Source organism: Netta rufina (assembly GCF_964035555.1).
Source record: "Netta rufina genome assembly, chromosome: 3".
NCBI classification, from domain to species: domain Eukaryota; kingdom Metazoa; phylum Chordata; class Aves; order Anseriformes; family Anatidae; genus Netta; species Netta rufina.
In genome coordinates this window covers 23,525,202-23,547,242 of record NC_140125.1, presented here as the reverse complement: position 1 = coordinate 23,547,242, position 22,041 = coordinate 23,525,202, and positions in this window count along the sequence as shown.

Below are 22,041 nucleotides of genomic sequence, written 5' to 3'. Positions count from 1 at the left end.
CAAATACATTTGTTTCCCACCTGTAGTGTTGCACATTTGGCTGTGGGTATGGGAAGAAAGAACAGGGACAACAGGACAAGAAGCAATGACACAGCAAAGGGTAAAGTGCAATTACAATGAAAGGTGTTGGGCTTTGGCATGAGCTATCCCATGGAAAGTGGCTGCAAAAGCTGGAGAAGAGTGGGAAGAATTCATGCCCCTTCTTCACAAGGCATCTTTGGCAATGATGATGGCAGAAGGTGCACAGCAACAACCATGCACAATGTGGATTGTTATCCAACAACCCCCATGATGTGGAGAGAGGTAAGAGGCAGAAAAAAATCTCCCTGTGCAGCTGAAAAAAGTCATACAAACATGAGGATATGATAGAAGGCATCTTCTACCCCTGGTAACTTTCACTGGAGAACCATGTATGGTGCCTACCCAAAATTCTTCCACCAGCCCAGATCCAATGGCAGATGACTATATTGAAATGACAACCCCAAATTTGACTGACGTGAAAGACTTGTGACATCAGTGAAGACTCCATAAGAGTGAAGACTGCTGGATCAGATCTGTCCTTTTCTCACTCCTGCTGTCACCCTTCCTTATCTCCTCAGTAACACTTTCTAGCACATGCTGAAATCCTTAAAGAGATGCAAAGCTACTTTTTCATTGGATTTCTCATTGGAGGGTGCTGATTGTGTGAGAGGAGGTTCTTAGAGGCAACCATGGCTTGGTTAACATAATGGTCAAGGAGGCTTGCTCAAAACTTGAAACATTTAGCTGTTATTGCATTAAGCAATGAGCCATAGGCCTTCAAATGACATGGGAAGTGCAAACATCTCTTCTTTAATACCACTATCCTTTCCCATTTACAACATGTGTCATGTAAACACTCCTCCACTGGTTAACTGTTGCTGGTGATCTGGTGGACTCTTGATTTCCACAAAGACATTGCCATCTCTCTGTCTTTATGGCTGTGGTGCCTGTGGCTGCTCCCATGGTGCCTCCACGGGTGGACAGTGGACTTGTCAGGCTGAGCATGGCTGAAAAAGGGGTTTTCCTTCAAAGGGTGTGGCTGAAAAAGGGGGTTTCCTTCAAAGGGTGTTGACCAACCTCTTGTAGGGATGTAGATAAATCCCCCACACCATGTAGGAATTTGCCTTAAATCACTGCCAAATTCTTCATGACTGCTTTGAAAAGAGCAAAGTCTGGCAGCAAATTTTGATTGTGGATCCTGTGTTGTGCATCTGCTTCTGTAATTTCAGAGATAGTCAGACTAAGGGACAGGCTAAATTGAAAAAGGCCTGTTTCCAATCATGTCGTTGGTCCATACAGTTGGATGTTTTCCTGCTTTTCCAGCAGTGGCCAAGAAGTGATCACGTCTACCAAAAAAAAAAAAAAAAAATTAGAGAATAAATTCACTTCTTGTGAAATAGAGGTCAGTAGAGTTACACCAGAGAGGAATTTGGATGGAGATACTTTCACTTTGATGCTATATTTTAAATAGTAAAAATATTTTTGGTGGACAGGGAACTGTAAGAGGTTTATAAATGCAAAAGAAGAAAAAAAAAAAAAAAAAAAAAAAGAAAGAAAGAAAGAAAGAAATGGTGCTGCTCCCCCGCAGCCTCCTAAAAATAGCAAATTACACACCTAATAAATGTATCAGCAGCCCATGAAATTGACAGCCTGAAATTGAAGAACAGAACCGTTTTGTTTGGAGAAATAGTCTTTAAGAGTGTGGAGGTGAATTAGAAAAATAGCAACTGACATTAAGAGTGCAAGATTAATTCACCCGAGCTTTAATTGAGACAGCCTGAATGAGCCAGGAAAAGAGAAAAAGAGAGAGCGGGAGAGGATCCCAGCTCCGTCTGGCTCCATAGAAACTCCACCTACCCTGTCCTTTCAGCTGGAGCTCGAGTTGCAGCATTACATCATCCCAAAAACGTCCCTCCGGCTGATAATTCCCTGGGAGCCAGCACGGGCTGTGGGCAACTGGTGCAAATGCACCCTTCTGGGTTCCTTAGTATGGGGACAGGCTGAGGGCCACCCTTGGAGAGCCTTCAAAACCCTGTTTGGAGGCTGGGGACCATCAGGGCCACCAGTCCTTGGGGTGATGTTGCCACCATCCCAGGCCACCACAGAGCCGCCCTGCTGCAGCTTTCCCTGGCTGCTGCGGGGAAGATGTTATTTATATTTCAGAACAGACCCGTGTACTCTGCAAACCCTGTAGTCCCGAAGCCTGTAAAAGCATTAAGCAGGCCATCCTGACCGTGAGCCTCTCTCATGTTTCCTGGCTGAAACAAGAAAGTCCTTCTCGTAAGCAAGGAACAAGCTCTTGCACAGGCAATATTTCAAAAGCCTTGCTACTACTGAGTAAATAAATGTGCGTAGCAGATACAATAAACATTTTCTTCTGTTCTGAAATCAGATCTGCAGATCCCAAATCCCCCTGTGCTGTGCAGACTGTAATTACAGGATATGTTAAATTTTCTTTATAGCCAGCCCTGATGGTTGTTAAGTGACCGCACCGCCCAGTACAGCACCCCTCTCTGGTCTGCTACCATTCGTAATGAAAACCAGATGTTTGTTTAAAGTTAATAATCAATACAGCACTCATCCCAAGTCAAGTAGGGCTAAACATTTGCTTAGAGAAGCCATGTCAGAGCTGCGATAAGCAGGGGCTTGGTGCAGCACGCTGCTTCAGACCCTGCTGGGGCGTGAGATAAACCATACAAATTCCAGAGAGCAGATGCTGTTGGGGGGGGTCAGGCTGAGCCTCTGCAAGTAGCCAAAGCAATGAAAATACATGCAGCTCCAGCTCTATCCAGAGACCCAGAGACCCTGCTCCCAGCCTTGTGCATGCTCCTGGCAACTGGAGCCACCACCATCCATCTTGGCTCTGCACCCACTTCCCAGGAGGCAGCACATCAAAGGTGAGACTTCAGCACCACAACAGGCCCTATTGCCACCCAGGAGTCCCATAGCAGGAGGTGAGTCCATGGCTACTTCCCTCATGTGGTTGGGCACAGCACCTTCAGGAAGTTTTGTGGTCTTCCTGACCCACAGCTTGATAATGGAGCACATGACATGACCTATCAAAGGAGAAAAATTTACCTGAGAAGAATTCTTATGACCACTGTATCTGAAATAAATAAGGATATATGCAAGGGGAGGAGCACTACATGGCTGAAAGCCACAGTGGAGGTACATGGTGAACACTGCAAAATCACTGTGAAGGCAACAAAAGCTAGTGAAGAAGAGGACACCCAGCATCTTGTCATGGTTTGCTAAGGTCAAGCCGAAGTTTTTTGATCTTTTAAAATCCCATGTTAGACAGAAAACTGAATCATTTACTGCTGAGTTGGGCAGTGAGATAGATGAAATGGTAGGATAAACCTCATGTGGTCCACACACCTTCTCATGGCTAGTGATGTTTGAGCCTTCACTTCAGAGCATGGATGGAAGAGCATTGGGGATGCTGGTGGAAACTTACAGATGAAGGTGGCCAGTCTGCTCCGCCCAGATCTTTGCTAACTGGATCCGAGATGTCCCCATCTAAAAAAGATTTGAAAGTTAATAAAGGGAGAGTGATTTGCGGTGTCTCCAATGTTGTTTGTCTTTTGCAGACAGATGGATGGCCAAATTCTTAAAGTTTCCTGTGTGTAGGCATAAATATTTCAAAGTGGGCTGGGTTATTTTTCTTTGCTGCTTCTTGTCCAGTGGTCTCTTTGTTAGATGACCTCTGCAACCTAGCACAAGTGCTAGAACAAGGCAATGTTGTTCAGTTGGCCAGCCTGCACCCTTTCCCACCTCCACCTTCAACCCGTGCTCACAGAGGCCAGACTTCATCATAGGAGCTCAACTGCAATATCTATCACACCTTTTTTTCTGTATGGCAATACCACAGCAGGACAGGGAGTCTGAGAGAGTCCTGAGAGTCCATGTTGCCCAATGGTAACTGAAGGGAATCTTTTTGACTTAACCTGTTTCTTTCTGTCACTTTTTAACATCAGAATATGAAAGATTGCCCATAGCATAATCCAGTGACAGACATCATGGCTCAAATATTCTGGTGAAAAATAAATTTAAGTTTTAAATTCTAGGCTTTTTGTAGGAAAAGTAATAAAAGAAACAATAACAAGAAATGATGAACTGTATATGAGGCACAGAAATCATAGAAATTTTGGTTAGAAGGGACCTCTAGAGGTCATCTAGTCTGACTTCCCATTTGAAGGAAAACTATCACCAATAAAGTTTTACTGAATCTGTATTTCAGGGTTTGGTCTGTGTGCTTTCTCCATCCATATTTTCATTTAATTTTTATTTTTCCTGCAATTTTTATTTGCAGTGCCCTTTTCAAAAACTCTAAATTTAGTTCTATGTAATATCTGCTCCCTTAACTCATCTTAACTCACATGATCAGGCCACACAGTTTCCATGGAAATATGTGTTCAAAGAAAATGGGCAAGCACTAAACCCTTCCAGGCTTTTCTAACCTAAATAAAAGGCTTTTCTCCCCTAAACAGGACAGCTACTTAACTGGGGTGCTGTCCCACTGTCTCTGGCTATAGGTTCTGCAGTGCATGTGCTGAAATCCAAGGAAGAACAAGAGATCTGCAGTTCCTTATGTGCAGGGCAACCTCCCAGTTTCACTTTTTATTGTGCAAGTACAAAAAGGGAGACGCAGGAGTTCAGAAACACCCTTATGCCAGTTCTACTTGTGTGCTGTGCTGAGTTGTTAACTTCCCTTCTTCCTCGGCACAGAAATCCCCGAGTTAAAGTACTCATTTAGAGTTACCCAGAAAAGCTGAAGATAGATTTGGATCCTGTTGAAAGCCACTGTTTTGTAACAAGCCAGAACCAACCCTCTTGGCTTAAAAAAAAAAAAAAAAAAAAAAAAAAACACTCCATTCCACTTAAAACAGGTTCAGTAAATGATCTGTGACCAAAAACAAAACCAAGTACTAAAAGCTGGATAAAACTGCCCATCTCACCTCCAAATTAAATGAATCTGACCTGCACACCGTGCACACCAAAGCATTCCTAGAGCTCCACGGCTCGTGAAAGTATCAAAAAAGGCATTCTATTAAAAACCAGCCCATTTGAAATTGTATTAACAGTAAGTTTTTCTGAAGTGGATTCATCTGCATTCCCAGATTGCCCCACATGCACAGAGTTATGGTGACCTCCCGGTCCACAGCACACTCTTGCCTTCTCCCATATGACTGGACACCAGCATGAAAAAACATAGTTTTGGATGATACCACCCAGAAACCCTTGCTGCTCCTTGAGTTGGGTAGCTCCTGGCTCAGCTGCTGCACAGCCCCAGCCTTTGCCACATGTTGCATGCCAATGCCTACAACCTGAGCCTCATGAGGCTAAATTCCTAAGCCTTGTCTCAAGCAGCCATGCTTGCCACACAATAACACTTTCAAAGTAACAGTCCAATGGCAGCCTTTGTGTCAAAAAAAAAAAAAAAAAAAAAAACAACACTTTTCCCTGAGACAAAAATCCTTGGGGTTGTTTTTTCCTTGGGACCTAGATTGTCATGGTGTTACCACCACTCTCAAGAAAAGGCAGGGATTAGGTTGGTCACCACGGCAGCTGAATGCAGCAGTATGTACTCATCCAAAATCCTCTTTCCCTGGAAGACATACTACTTTATTATTATTATTATTATTATTTTGTGTTTTTTTCTTTCCCCAATGCAACAAGCAATCCTGTTCAGTCTCTGCTGTCTTGGCACCTTCCAAGAAAAATCTGACACTGAGAAATAGATCCTCTCTTTTTTTTCTTTTTTCTTTTTTTTTTCCAAATAATAAATGGAAATACATTTTTGCTGCAGCCTTCCAATCCGCACAGGCGACACTGTCAAAACGCTCTGAACTTTTTTTGGAAGCAGCAGATGACTACAGCTGGTTAGCACAATTATAGCTGTTGTGTAATGCTTGGATCCTCTGTTGTTTCATTCATTCTATTCATCAAATTCTGCATTATGCTGTGGGGGAAGATCTGCCGAATGGTAAATTTACATTTTTTCCTATGTTGCTGTTATTTTTCATAGTTAAAGGGACACTAGCAAGTGACACATCACTTTTTTTTATGTCATTTCAAAAGTTGTTTACCCTGTAACTTACAGTATCCTCATAGAAGCCAGAAGAATGGAGATTTTGAGCAATTTCACATTTCCTTGCTCTTGTATAGTGATTTTTTTCACTGTGTGCTGCGGGAAGCTCAAACACTTTCTGCTAAGAGTGGTTCAGAATGGGCTTAAGGACAGAGGCTACTGATTTTCACAGCCCTCCCAGAAGAAAGTAGCCACTATCTGAAAACTGTCTCAAGTTTTTCAGGCAGGAGGCAAGCAGCCCTTGCAGAGTTTTGGTCAGAGTTGTGCCAAATTTTGTACAGAGGCAGGGTTTGTGGTCAGATTTCTCTTTGGGAGGGGTGGCCTGGTGAAGACACGATATCCCCATAAGAGGTGCTGCACCTGGAACAGGGAGAGGAGCCAGGCAGATAAGGCTAAGGCCACCCAAGTGGAGAATTTTGGGGTGAAGAAGGTCCTAGAAACTCAGCTTCCAAAGCTTCCATCCACCCCAGAGAACAAATAGGCCCTTCTTGTCCCACCACAATGCTTGCAGCCACCATGGTCCTGTTGTCCTCATGGGATAACAACCAGGCTGGCCCCAAAAGTGGATATAGTAGCCCATGGGGCATCCCAGTCCCACCAATATGCAGTCAGTGTTTGTGTGGCTGGGCAAGGTGTTTGCTGTTTCTTCCTTCAGCCATTGGAAACTTCTGCTAAGAGAACAACCCATTAGGTGACTGCTGGGAGCCCCAGTGGGAGCCACCTCCAGACTATTCCAGGCTGCACACTGGCAGTGTGCTCAGTACTGCTGTCCTCAGGGACTTCAGCCACCCTTGCAGCATCCTTTGGAGAAAGTGTATGGAAGGAGGTGTGCAAATCTAACCTCTCATCTTCCCTTACCCCTGACTACAACAGGCCAACATACTGAATGTTTTCTTCTTGCATACATCATTATTTTATAGTATATAACATCATCTGTATTATATCAACATAAAATCATAATAATAAAATGGTCACCGATGCTGATACTAATTTTTGATTGAAGAATTTCTGTAAGAAAAGAAAAATCACTATTCAAGATTTCATTTTTTTTTTCAAGGTAGTAAGCTAAATCATGTTCAGTTTTCAAAAACAAATCTCTGTGTCTTTTGGTTTTTTTCCCTCAAGATGTGCATTTATAGAAACCTTTGCAGAATACTGACTTTTTGTGTCTCAAGATTTTCAGCAGTAAAGTGGAAAAATGCATGAAAAATAATACAATTCTAAAATGATTTGTATACTGTTATTATGAGAAAAATAAGTAAAAAGAAAATGATGGGATGACATTGGAGAAGGAAAAGGGGAAGGAATACAGTTTACAGATGGTGTTCCTTATTTTTTCTTCCTCTTTTTGGTCTTCCTATATTAAAAATAAGCAAATGAACCAAAAATAAAATAGAAGTGTTTCAGTTTTTGCAGCTCCCTCCTGTACAACTTTCTTTTATTGTTCCTTTTCTTCCCTTTCTTTCCAGTGTTCAGACTGTAGGACTGTAAACTCATAATTCATCTGGGTAATTAAGTTAACAAGCACAGCAGAATTGCATTAGGCTGGGACAGAATGTGTCTTCAATGAGCACCAGTGTTTTTACACAACCTGGAGGTTGGGTAAAAACAACCTCCAGGTTGGAGCAGCCCAGTGTCACCCATTAACAGCCCTGTGGCATCAAGGGACAAACGAGACTCAGGTAAACTGTCCGGACCCAGGATCCACCTTGCTGTGTCACACAGAGTGGTCACCCCTTGCAGTGACAAGTAGTCACAGTTAGCATTCCCAGATTCCCTGCAATAAAGATTATTTATGGGCCATGACTGCTAAGTGCTACCTAACACAAAAACAAATGACACTGTATTCTCAAACCACTAAATTTGTCTCTCCGCTGTATGTAGCCTTTGCTTTCCCTTTGGCTGCCTTTTTGCTAGCTGTAAATTGCATAATTCATTCTCTCAGTTGTTTTATAGTTCTGCGGTGAAATTCAGATTTATCATCATTAAATATTGTTATCACTGTTTACACAATGACGCAAACTGTCTGAAATGTGTCTCAGACTCAATGCTGACATCTAACCTCAAGAGAAGATGGGACTCTCCAGACCAACTCAGATCCCAGCCTACAAGCCAAGTAATTGGGATGAAATTGGAGAAAACTGCTGTAATCCTGAAAGCTAGGAGGGAGAGTCATGATGTGTTTAATCCTGATTCTAAAAGGCAATGGTGCAATGAATGGTTTGTCAAGAATCGGTCCATTTATGGCTTTTAATATTACCAATTAAAAAGTATCATTTCTTTCCCTCAAAACACAAAGAAACTGAAGGTACTGTAGAAGACAGGGTAAAAAAAAAAAAAAAAATTCTCCTCCTCTTCCTATCCTCTTCTCAGCCTCCAGTAGGACTACAAACTAGAAGCCTTTCCATTTGTGTGCTTGTTTCATGGCCTGGATGCTGGGCACCTACTGTCTGAAATCCAGGGCTTGATGCTTGGAGTATCAAGCATCTGATAAACAAGATGAGACTACTGGTGACAACAGCCATGGAGAAGGCTGAGGGACTCAACAAACTTTTTGCCTAAGTCTTCACGGGTAACCACTCTTCACATATCTCTCAAGTATCTCAAGTACCTGAACCCCAAGACAGGCACTGAAGGGAACAAAGTTCCTCCCTGTGAATGCAGATTGTGTTTGAGACCACCTGACAACACTGAACATACATAAGTCTACAGGACCCAATGAGATGCATCCCAGGATCCCAAGGGAGCTGGCTGATGTAGTTGCCAGGCCTCTCTCCATCATATTTGAAAAGTCCTGGCAGTCAGGTAAAGTCCCTAGTGACTGGAAAAAGGGAAACATCACTCCCATTTTTTAAAAGGGCAGAATGGGGGATCAAGGGAACTACTGACCAGTGGGCCCCACTTCAATGCCAGAGAAGATCATGGAACAGATCATCCTGGAAGCTATGCTAAGAGATACAGAAGACAGGAAGGTGATTCAAGACAGACAGCATGACTTCACCAAGGACAAATCGTACCTGACCAATCTGGTGGCTTTCTATGATGGAGTGACTGCATCGGTGGACAAGGTAAGACTGACAAATGTCATCTACCTGGATTTCTGTAAGGCCTTTGACATGGTCCCACATGACAACCTTGCCTCTAAACTGGAAAGACAGCGATCTGTAAGGGTAGACTATTCTGTGAATACAGAATTGCCTGGATGACTGCAACCAGAGAGTTGTGGTCAATGGCTCAATGTCCAGACAGAGACCAGTGACAAATGGGCTCCTTCAGGGGCCCATCTTAGGACCAGTGCTGTTTAATGTCTTTATTAATGATGTAGACAAAGGGTCATGTGCACCCTCAACAAGTTTGCTGAAGACACCAAGCTGAGTGGTACAGTTGACATGAGAGAGGAAAGGAGGGAGGGACCTAGGCAGGCTTGAGAGGTGGGCCCATGTGAACCTAATCAGGTTCAATGAGGCCAAGTGCAAAGTCCTACACCTGGGTTGGGGCTACCCCAAACATCAGTACAGACTAGCAGATGAATGTATTGAGAGCATCCCTGTGGAGAAGGACTTGGGGTATTGATGGATGAAAAAATGGACATGAGCTTTCAATATGTGCTTGCAGCCCAGAAAGCAGATCATACCCTGGGCTGCATCAAAATAAGCGTGGCCATTGGGTCAAGGGAGGCAATTCTCGCACTCTGCTCTACCCTCCTAGAGATCCCATCCAGATCCAATTTGGAGTACTGCATTCAGCTCTGAATCCCCAGTACAAGAAAGATGTGGACCTATTGGGGTGGATCCAGAAGAGGGTCACAAAGAAGGTCAGAGGGCCAAAGCACCCAAGTCACAAGTGGACCCAAATGACCTGAGGGACATTTAAATTAGCCCTGCTCAAGTCAACATAAAAGGTTAGCAGCTCTTGAGGAAACCCTCAACTCACTGGGCCAGCAGCCTTTCAGGGCTCTCCCTGCTTTTGCTGGTTCATAATAATGTCATCATGAAAGATTAGGATGTTGTAGCTCAATGAAGAGCAGTGATAGCACAATAAATCCCTGTGTTGGGGCATTTCCTCTTGCTGGTTATCTGCACAGCCACTTCAGGCAGCTCTGAAATTAATTTGAACATTCCTCTAGGCACTTATCTCCCCAAAGTGAGATTTCCTGGGAATCGCCAGGAAGGAATGAAAACAGAAGAAATACAGCTAAGCCCAAGCACTTAAAACCTGAGCCCTCTCTCATTAATGCTCTCGGTGTAAATCAGGATGAATTCTACTTTCATCAAGGGAGTCACGCTGGTGATGTGCTGTCAGTGAGAGGAGGATCAGGTGTGAGTCCTCCTAGTATGATTTCCTTCACTCCCTTTCACAAAACGAGGCCAGAATCCTACAAATAGCTACTCTTGGCTTTCAGGATATCTGAGGTCTCAGTGCAGAGACACAGGAGGAGAAAAATGATTGCTGGCATGCTGAGCCTTTGCCATGTATATAAAAGTTTCAAAATCCAAGCTTAGTCACTTCAGAGGGAAATTACAGTCAACAGCAAATACTGACTCAAAAATACTTGGACAATACTTGGAAATTGTGTGTTCTTTGATGCAATTAACTTCAATTAGGACCTCCTTTCTATTCAGTGAATATTCTTTTTCTCACGTTCAAAAGTAAAATTCCTTGAATCTACTGCATCTAAAAATACCATGATTTGCTACCCCTCGTAAGAAATAAATGATGGGGAGTGAAGATGGGGGAGGGAGTAACAGAGGGCCACAGACACAGAACAAAATACCATGGTGGAGGAAGCCATCTCACAGTGAATACAACCAGCTGGGTGTCTGGATGCTTTGTAAAATTTTATTGTGAAATGCACAGATGATGAGCACAGCTGCAAAGCATCAGGAGTGTTTATCATGATCTCCCAGAGCGTTCTGGGTGTGTTCCCCTTTGACACTATTTATGTAGGCTTAACCTAAGCTGATTTCAATGGAGACATCAAAATTGTTTCAAGGTGCATCCTATTATACATAGGATAAACTTGTGGCTTAAGGTTTCTCTCCCCTGTCTTATGTGGTGTTTATCAGCGTGCAAAGGACAACTGAATGAAGAAGTAGCTGATAGCATCTAACTAACCGGCTGCTGTTGCTGGAGCAAATAAAAGACATTTTTGGCACTTGCACAAGTATTAAAAAGGGGAATTAACAGATTTTTGGGATGGAATTCAGGCTGAACAATCTGTAATCCATCCTTCTGTGCCTAAATATTGCACGGTCTTCAAGCGCTGGGTCTGAATCTTCTCAGAGTTGCTTATTTTACCTGAATTTGAGTCTCTTCCAGCCTGTTGTGTCATTCTAGGGCAGTGTGGGAATAGCCCAGCTGAGAATCAGTGTCCCCATGCAGTGTGCTTCTTCTATTTGTGCTCCAAAAACTTTATATATGATCACATGTGTACTAAAAGATATGATCATTCTCTAATGCAGTCAGACTGTTCGCAGGCATAAATGTTATCATGACCATTCCACAATCTTGTTACACTTGGCTTTAGAGCAGTGGGCAACATAAAAACCTGTTCCAAATTTCATCTGATATCTTGCTGCAAATATATACGTATACTTAAAATAAGTAAATATAAGAAATGTTTTCTATATGTTTTATACTTCCTGATTTTGGCAGGCAGTGAAAGCATCAAAACACTCCTAAGGAAGCTGGTTTTGTAATTTCCGGCTAGCGACAGGGGCAGAAAAAGAGAGCAAATATATTGGGTGAGAAGAGGTACAGATGACTACCTACCTAAATAGGGATTTTAAATAAAGGATTCAAGAAGTAACTTAGGAAATATAATTATCAAATTCAATGACACTACTGTTAACAAGCTAAAAAACTTGGCTATAATTGTAATTAAGGTACATTTCTGAATAAAAATCAGTAATTAAACCATGACATTGACCTAACAGCAACAGTTCTTTCCCACTCCAAGACCTCATGACAGTTTTACTTAGACTTTATTACGTGTTTTCAAACAGCTCATTGCAAATCATGGCTGATATACATACAATATCCCCATAGCACTGTCACGGCTGCAGTGTTAGGTTTTAAGAATTAGGGGGCACTGGGAGAGACACTGTTTGTAATCACCAGTCCAGTCTCAAAGTCATTCAGATGGCGCTGTTTACATTGTGCTTAAGTGAGAGGTTTTTTCCCCTCTGAGATTCACACAATGGAAAGATTTTCTAGAAAAAGCTTGTTAGGGAGCTGGGATTAGAAGTCACATCTTCCAAATACAACCTCCTGATAAGAGGAGGTCATCTCAGAAATGGCAGCTTCCTAGGCCTAAAAATATGAAGCTTCTTCCCCATCTTTCCAGGGCTGTCCAGAGAAGGCATTTTGGTTCTTTTCCTCCTACCAATGGCTCCTTTTGAAGGAAAAAGCAATATTCCCTTCCAAACACCATCTCAGTTTGCTGCTGTTGCTGCAGCAGGAGTTGTCAAAGGGCAGCCCTCTGCAAGGCAGGTTCTGGAGCTCTGCTGTGCTCCAAGTCCATGGATGGCAGTAGGCTGCAAAGCAGACCTTCACCTCTTACTGTTGTCTGCATTCAGTGGAAAACTTCACAGAGCAATAGAAAGCTAAAGGGAGACCCTGGTTTTGATTAAAAATTCTCATTGCAGAATTGTCAAAGTTTGAACACAAGAGGCATGTTTCTGTACCATCATAATTAATATTTTATGCTTCTCTCTAGGCAATGTTGTTTTTACAAAGCCAGGTATTCCCTGGACATTTTATCACAATTTTCAGCTTTTATCACAAATAATATTTTGCATTTATTTGCACTTCTGTCATTTGCAAGGAGGAGGTTTTATTAATAGTAGTCCTAATGTTCATATTTGGAATTCACTTCTGCACTGAGAAATGTCTGTGCCAGCATTCAGACAGGAGTGAACTTTATGATCATGTTATCAGCTCTGAAAACAGGAGATTAAGCAAGAGCCGCTGAAGTGGTAAAAGATTTTTAACTCTATCAGAATCAGTTGTTCCCGTCTCTCGATTGTTTGTCTGCAATATCCATCTCTCAGACTTGAAGGCTCTCCCTGTGTACCTACCCGTGGAAGAGAACAACCACGTTGCATTATTTGGAAAACAGCTCTGTCCTGAAACACAATAGTGCATGAACTCGACCTGATAATTTATGAACTCCCAGCTAAGCAAGAAACAGTTCCCCTTCAGCCTAGGGAAAATGTACTGTAACATGTTAAATCTCTTTTTTAAATGTAAAATCATATTGCCATTCAGGTTTGTGGCTTTCTTAAATGTGGTTGTGCTCAGAGAAGTGACTATAAAAATGACACGCTTTTACTCAATGGATCTGCTGTCTTCTGCAGGAAATTTGAGGCAGATATGTTTCATTTACTGACAAAAATAATACCTTGTTTTCATATTTTCTACTCCGCTAGCAGCATAGAAGCTGTGCAGCCCTGGGAAATGTGGCCAGTCCTCCCCTGGTTCACGCACCATCGACAGTATTGGTAATTAGCTTTAACCGCTGAGTTTTGATTGCCTGTGCAAAGAGATTAGTTCAACTTTCATATCCGGGGCTGGATCTACTGTGTGACTGACTAGAAAAACTGGGTTACATTTTCTGCTGATATGCAGACCGCTAGGCTGCAGCTGGAAATCTGAGCCCGTATCTCCTCTCTCCTGCACATCCAACCTCCTCAACCAGGGAGGCTGCAAATTAAGAGATGTTTCTGCAGTGGTAGGTCAGCTTGGTGACAAATGCTGGGGTTATGTGAATCTCTGGACAACAGCAACTAACCAAGATGATCGGTGTCATGGTGAGTGCTGCACAATGGCAGCAGGATGTGATGGGCACCAAGCAGCGATGGATAACCTGCCTGGGGCCCTGGGCAGCCCTGCCTGGCCACGAGCACTCTCGCACATCTGCCATGCATTCAGCTATTTTTAGAAGGATTTAGCCAACAGGTGGACTGTGCTGCCAGTGCCATTCATCTGGTCCTGGGCCACTTTGTTTACAGGGGTAAAGCAATTCCAAATGAAATTACCCCTTCAAACAATTTCCACGTGTTCTTCTAGAGCCAAATGAAAGCCACGCTGTCACCCAACAATCCAGCTGTTTGTTTGCAGCACTGGGAATAAGCATGCTGAAAGCAGACAATAAAGCCTTCAAGTCCGTCTGTTATCCACTGTGAGAGATGATGAAGCTTCAACTGCCCCACATTTTCCAGCTTAAAAAAAAAAAAAAAAAAAAAAAAAAAAAAAGCAGGAAACTCCCATCCTGATGGCCTAAGGTACAGGGATACAGGAACGGCAAGTCTGCATGAAAATTCACATTTGGTGCAAGGGAATATACTCTATACATGGTATTTTGCATAGAGAACATGGTGAGCTGAATCTGCCAGGCTGAAAATAAGAACCACCCCCAAGAAGTCAAGGAGTGGTTTCAACGCTTGCCAAAGACCTCTGCAAACTATGAAAGATTTCAAAATTTCTGTGTAAGGTGCGTGTCTGTGTGGATCCACTCCCTTGGGCTGTGATTGATCACTAAATTGAGATCCTTTATAAAACATTCATAACAGAATTTTTCATTTCTATTGATTTCATGCAATGTTTGACATTATAAACATCTGTCTTAGGTAGCTAACTCCACTTGTCCCCAATATTTCATTATGACAAATGTGATGTATTTCCATCACTTATCAGAAGATCAACACTGCAGCCAAGCAAGCTTATTTATTGTCAGCCAGGGGATGGATGGTTTTAAGTGCCTTCCTTAATAGGGGTGATTCTCAACAAAGGCTCTCCCCAGAGACTGCAGAACCCATCTTCAATTTTTGCCCACCAGTCCCCCAAGTTATCCAACCAGTCATCCACCAGTTATCCCACCAGTCATCCAACTAACTGATGCAAAATGTGTTTGTTCTGGCTGATCCAGCAGTGAAATTATGATTTTATTTTATTTTTTCTCACTTGTGGGCACTTGGTGGTGTGATTTTCCTCCGTTGAACTGAAAGCACTGAGTAGGATGACATGGTTCTTGCTGCAGGGTATGTACACCACCAACACAGGGCTTGTTGCTTGATCCCTGTGTTGGTGGGGAGAAGGTGTGACCGAGGAAGAGCTCTGCACCGTGTCCCTTACAAAGGGCTTCCTGGGTGCTCCCTGCAATAGCAGGCACACAGCACTCGCTGCCTGGGCAGCTTGCATTAGCAGTGCTGCGAGCACCATGCTGATAAGCCCCGACCCGGTGCTGTTTGTACTCCTCAGTCACCTTTATTTGTTTAAGAGGCCAGACAAGACAAACACTTGTGATGCCTTGTTTATTCTGTGGCTTTCACTGGAGCATATTAAACTCATCATTACTTCATATAAGCTAGAGATAGGCATTTTTTCGCTGGCAAGTGTTGACAGTAAGTAACAGACACTCTGCCACAAGGTAACATGTTTATATACTGGTGCGAATGCCTGGTGGATTTTATCCCTGTAAAACTATCACAGATAAAGAAGCTACTATCAGATAAGTGACTATAATAAATGGCCACAATTAGTGCTCTGCTGATGAGACTACTCGGTGGTCTCTCTGCTCTGTCTTGGACAAACCCCAGGCCAGCTCGCTTAATATAAATGGAGACAAGGACCCTTTAAAATAACATCAGCCTCTCCTGATTTCTGGGGGCGTTTTACCAAAATACCGCTGTTAACTGAATTGAAATCTCCCTGTATTTATCTTTGGAGTGTGTAGAGATGGGAACACCAAACCAGAAGCAAAATAAGGGTGCCCATTTCCCCCCTTCATGTGCACGCATGCATGCCACGGTTCCCAGAACTTGCTAACCAGCATGGGCACAACAGCCAAGGCAGTGCCACCAACATGCAAGCCTGCAGAAGGTGGCAGCAGTTGTGTGTGCAGCTGCCCCCTGGCCACCACCCCTCTCAGCCTTGCATCATACCTTGGTAGCAGTCCAGAGAGCCTGATGTTGTATCTTTAGGTGCCAGCTTATATTCTGTTTACCTCTGTATTCATATTACACCCCATGCCTCTCTGAAGTCAATGGATGGACTCCCATCATTGCCATGTCTCTGGATGAAATCTTTCTTAACAAATGACCAGACCTGTCCCTGAAGGACCCACCCACTGCATTCAAGACTCAACTTCCCCTGTAATATCTGCCAAGAGAATTAGAGATCTACTATAAAAAGAGGGAGCCCCAACCAGAACTGAACTCCACGTCCTCCTGGTACCTTATTGGTAAAAATATTCACATCCAAGCCACTCTCAGGTGCTGTAGTGGTGAGAAAGGGTGCTGCATCTGTTGTAGTCTAACCGCCTTTCTCCTCGTTAGCAGCCCTTGTTTGTAAAGCATGCTCATGTTGTTTCATGAAGTGTTCTTACAGTCACTGTTTTAAAGGCATCTCTGTTGACAGCCATCCAGATCTCATTACAACCAGGACTCAGAAATGAGAGCCTATAATTTAAGCACTTTTGCTGAAAAGGTCTTTAAAGACATTTATGCCCTTGTAGAGCCTACTCATTTATAGAATGACATGTATTTACTATGGACTTCTTTTGCATGTAAATATGTGTATAAATATGTATGTACATCCTCACACGTATATACATATGCATATATAGAGATATATGAATGCGCGGAAAGAGATTTCCGACATACTTTTATGGCCATTAAAATAATGATAATAGAAAAGCTCAAAAGGATTGGTTGTAAAACACAAACTGTAATCCTCTTGAGTTATTTTTCATCTGGAAGTACAAATTTTGTTTATGTAGTGTCCAAATGGCACCATCCAGCACGGCTGAAGATGTCTCCTGATCCATCTTCTAGCCCCTCCTGAAATGTGGTGACTTTTTCAGAACTGGCTAGTGGAAAAAGCTCCACCGTAAAAGCATGCTCCTTCTGGGGTTTGCACTTCTGCTTGATTTAATATTTCCTAATAACAGTTTTAGGAGAAATTGCGTTGCACGGTAGAGGAACCCCCCACATACTCACTCCACCCCAGGAATTAGGTGCTTGTGTGTGGTAGGATTTATGATGGTTCTCTGTGTTCCTATTGCCAGAATATCTCATAAACTCAGAAAAGTTACGCAGGCATCAGTCTGTTTACCTTTGCATGAGCTTAAAGCTGATTTATTTGACCTTTGGAAAATAGGATAATACTTCTTGTTGAAAACACCAAGGAGTCCAGATTAAAGGAAGACTGTCAAGTAGTTTAAGCCCCAAATCTGAGCTGCCTTTAACTGTTATAATTTGAGGGCAGTGTTCACTTAATTCAGCTGAAAAACAGTTTGCAATGGTTGCACAAGTATGCACACAGATATGTCATCTTGTACACGTGTTCATGTAGACATTGCACATGTTAAGCCCTAGGGTTCCTCAGTGGACGAGTGACTCTGGTGAGAAAACATTTTGTAATAAGTTGCTCCAGTGCAGACACTGCTTTAAAACAATACATATAGTTTATGTGATGGTTTGCAATAATTATTTCAGTGTAAGTACACTGATAAGAGTTTCCTTAGAGAGAACAAGGTCTTGGTGCACGACAAGTACTTCCCCCCACAACCCAATAATTTGTCCACATAAGTCACCACTTTTTGTTCCAAATTTGTGAATAGGTTGCGCCTATGTGGCGGAGATCTCCTTGGCCTTAACTATTTACGAACATTTAAAAAAATTCTTTAAATGCAAGCCACTGAAATGCATGAATCTTCAAGCTCAGATGTGTGTGATGGCTGTTGTAACAAACCCATTTTGCATTGCTTCTGGTCAGTGAAGAATGTTATTAGCCAGTACAGTACAAACTGCAAACACACAAATCCAGCTCCTCTGCCGAGGATTTTCAAGTAGGCCAGTTTAAAATCAATAGTTTTAGTGTTCACCACAACCATTCACAAGAACTGACATATTAAAAAGCAAGCAAATAGGAAAAATCAATTAATTCCCCTACTCCACACTGCCTGGCTCAGAGGTGGGTTGTATATAAAGGTATTACCAGCCTGTAGGTGTTTTAAATAGGTATTTTTGGTGAAATGGTCAGTTTTATTTGAAGTGAGCTTTTAAAGACAAAAAAAAAAAAAAAAAAAAAAAAAAAAAAAAGATCCATAGGTGAGTGATGTACTGAAGGAAGTAGGGTTCCCCAGAGACTCAGAACACAGTTGAGATAAATGGATACTGCATAAAAAATATTGTAAAGCATAAGTGTCTGTTGGGTGCCAGTGCAGGGTATTGTCAAGGTTGAGTCCACAACTAGACTTTCATGCTCATGTGAGTTATGCCAAGCCCTCATGCTTTCACAGTAGAAGAAGATGGCTTTTTTGGTCAGAAGACCTCACTCTTAGCCAATGTCAGGGCAGAAACCAACGTTTACCTCACCTGTTTATGCTCTGCCATATCTTCCTCATCCACGAAAAGGAAATGATTTGACTTAGTTATGGAGGTGCTTGCTATTTTCTACTCACTGTTGCCACTGTCATTATTATTTCCCATAGTTTCATAGGAGTCTTCAGGTATACAAGTCTTTTCAGAAGCTTCTGAAGCCACAGCAAAGTCATTGAAATTGAAATGGAAAAGATGTGATTTCTAGCAGCATAGTGTCTTCAATTTCCTTATTGCTGGAAAACTGGATATTTGTATGAAATCAAACAGGATAGATGTGCAAAATGTAGAGTGAAAAAAAAAAAAAAAAAAAAAAAAAGCTTTTAAAGAAATAGAATGAAAAGGCTTTATTTTTCACATCTCTTTTCACTGTTCTTGTCATGCAACTTTGTTTTTATCTGGTATACAAGTATTTCTTAGTCAGCTTTCTCCAAAGCTATGTTTTAGAAAATTAAATAGCTATTAAGTATAGCTCCAGAAATTAAAATAGCTATTGCATTCCTCCAAAATACCTCCTTAAATCACAGCTCAGGAAAACATCATTCACCTTAATGGAGAACCACTGTAATGGAGCAAGAAGCAACTTGGAAACAGGAGCAGTGAAGACGGGAAGACATGGTTCAAGTTCCCTACGTATTATTTTAGGAAGCAAAACTATCCTTACACAAGTAACTCACACAGTTCCAGCCAGGTCCACATAGTTTTAGACTTGTTTCAATCTTCTCTTCTCTCTTCTCATTATACTGAAAAAGCCTTCAGAAAATGTGTGTTTGGCAAATGTGCATACATATATCTTAAAACACAAAGAGAACTATATTCATGCCGAGGGCTGGATTCATTTGTTCTTATGTGGGCTGAGAAAGGGTCCATGCACTCAGATGTGTTTCACAGAGAAACATGCACCTATATATGTTTCCCCTTCTCAAGGTTGCAGCCCACGTTGATCACTAGGCTAATTCACAATACACCACAAAATGTAATGATATATCCTATTTCCTGGGTACAATAGCACCACTGTTTAACGGCTTGCTGTACTTTGATACTTTAAAAAATAACAGCCAGAGAGTTGTAAGAGAGGTGTCCTTGCCATGCACAAGCTAAGATAACCATGGGAGGTATAGTCCCTATTTCTCATGACCAGCCTGCGTAAATCTGTTCTGTTGGATTTGATTCTTGGTTTTATACCCAGAAGTGTTTAAATTCAGCTAAATGTCCAAACAGATTGCAACTGCGTTTAAACATTAAGTATGCATCTGCAATATTTGTTTGTACCTCAGAAGCTTCCCACATTTAAAACAAAAAAAAAAAAAATCCTAAAGACTGCATTTCTGAGTCTGGTCCTTGGTGGCTGATTTATTAGCTTTTCTGTTTTCATCAACATGTTCAAGTTGCTAAAACCCATCCTGTTAAGCCTAATGTGTCTGGTATTCATCTTCACCTCAGTACCATCTGCAATAACAAGCACCAGACCCCTGCTCAATGGCTATAATGCTTCCTCAGGAATATTCTTCAGTAAAAAATAATAATAATAATAAATTAAAAATAAAAAGAAGAAAAGGATGATTGGGATGAGCCTGCCTCCAGCTTGGGGCAATCCTTTGGTTCTTTTTTCATTGATAATCACAGTAAGTTGTTAAATTGCATAAAAATTAATTTTCTAATAGAGAAGGTGGAGGGCTTTCAAGAATCCTCTTTTTTAATGACCTTGCAACATGGCAAGTAACAGAGGCTTTTCCTGTTCCTGTGGGAAGTATCTGTTTTCTTTATTTCTGCAATAGTAAAGTTAAGCTGTGAGCATTGTGTAAACACCTAGTAAAGTGTCCTGCAAACATTTGCCCCAGTGTAAATTTGTGCGTTCGATGACATTTGCTTTCTGTGGTTTCTTTTCCATGCGCTTCAGCTCTCTCGGTTGAAATACCACTTGGCTGACAATAATATTAGAGACATAATTTTCACAATTATACATACATTCATATTGGACATTTGAAGTAAAATTCACCCCAAAGCATTCACCCCCTAAAATTTTCTCAGGGCCTTCTGAAGAGGACCAGAACCCATGCTATGCCTGGGCTGAGTATGAAAGCTGGGCAAATGATACAAGATTCCACAAGAGCAGCCTACCCCTACCCATACCACTTCTAAGACCTCCTACATCTGATGTGTTCACACACTTCATGACCCTTCAGGGATTTCTTACCACAATTGATTGTCTCGCCTTGAGTGTGATATCCACTACACCTTACAAAGGCATTGTCCACCCATCTTCCCCTTTCCTTTGACCTTTGAGTACTCCACTCTTCTGCTGTATCAAACTGGGAGCACTAGAGGGTGGTTTTAATCAGACTCAGGTGATGTTCAGACCCTCTAACAGGTTTTAATGAAAGAAGGAATGACTGCTGAGCAATGATGATCCTAGTGAACACCTGCACATGTCATGTGCTATGTGTATGCTCAGCTCTGCAGTGAGCTGAAGAATCACTTTTAAATCAGAAAACTGCAGAAATTCAGACCCATTCATGGATATCCTGCAAACAAAAAAAGGGAATTGTAATCGCTGAAAGTATTACGTTGTAAGTAGTTCTGTATGCAGGTCCATTAGCAACAAACATGTTGAAGGAAGTAATTATTGTGGTAAATTTATTGACAGAGTTGGAAAATCCCTTTGTATTACTTCTCTCGTTTTCTTCACTTTTTGCTTTGTTCTGCATACACTCAACATTATCTCTGCTAACTTGGTCTCTCCAGCCTCAGACTAGAATTGCAATGAGACTTCAAAATGAGGCAGAAGAGCTGGGTATAAACAACATAAATGAGGCAGAAGAGGCAAAACATCTTCAGAGCAGTTGCTTTAATACCTTTACTAAAATAAAATAAAATAAAATAAAATAAAATAAAATAAAATAAAATAAAATAAAATAAAATAAAATAAAATAAAATAAAATAAAATAAAATAAGGAAAGGTGTGTGAATAGTTAAAGGTGACTGGAAGGCTTCAGGTGTGAGAGATCAAGAGTTTATCTCAGATGAGTTCCACACTCGTTGATATCTTAAAGTAGATTATTGTATGAGAAAGAAAGAGTAGAAATTCAGCTTAGCCAAGTTGGAAAAACACAATTAGAAAGCTGATTTTGTTTACGTTCATTTCTGACCACATTAGCAAGAAAGCTACACCTACTAAAATGTAGGTTGATTCCCTTTGAGTCATTTGCAGTAAATATGAGTTTAAACAAATATAAGTGGTTCAGATATTCTGTAACTTAAGCACCCTGGAGGATAGCTGGGAGTGTGTGTTGCAGGGGGGGGATTGGCCACACAGAAAACCTGACAAAATGCTACACAAGAGAGTTATGGCTAAAGGGGAGAGTTATGGAGAATTAACAGTACAGGAATATTGATGGATAGAAAGCTTCTTCACAAAATCAAAGAGATTAATTTAGCACAGGAGCATTTCATTCCCAATATGCCAGAGCCTCTGGTAAACAGCCTGAAACTGGATGGCTGAAACAGGACTGATGCGCTGGTGGATAAAGTTGGTGACAATGAGTT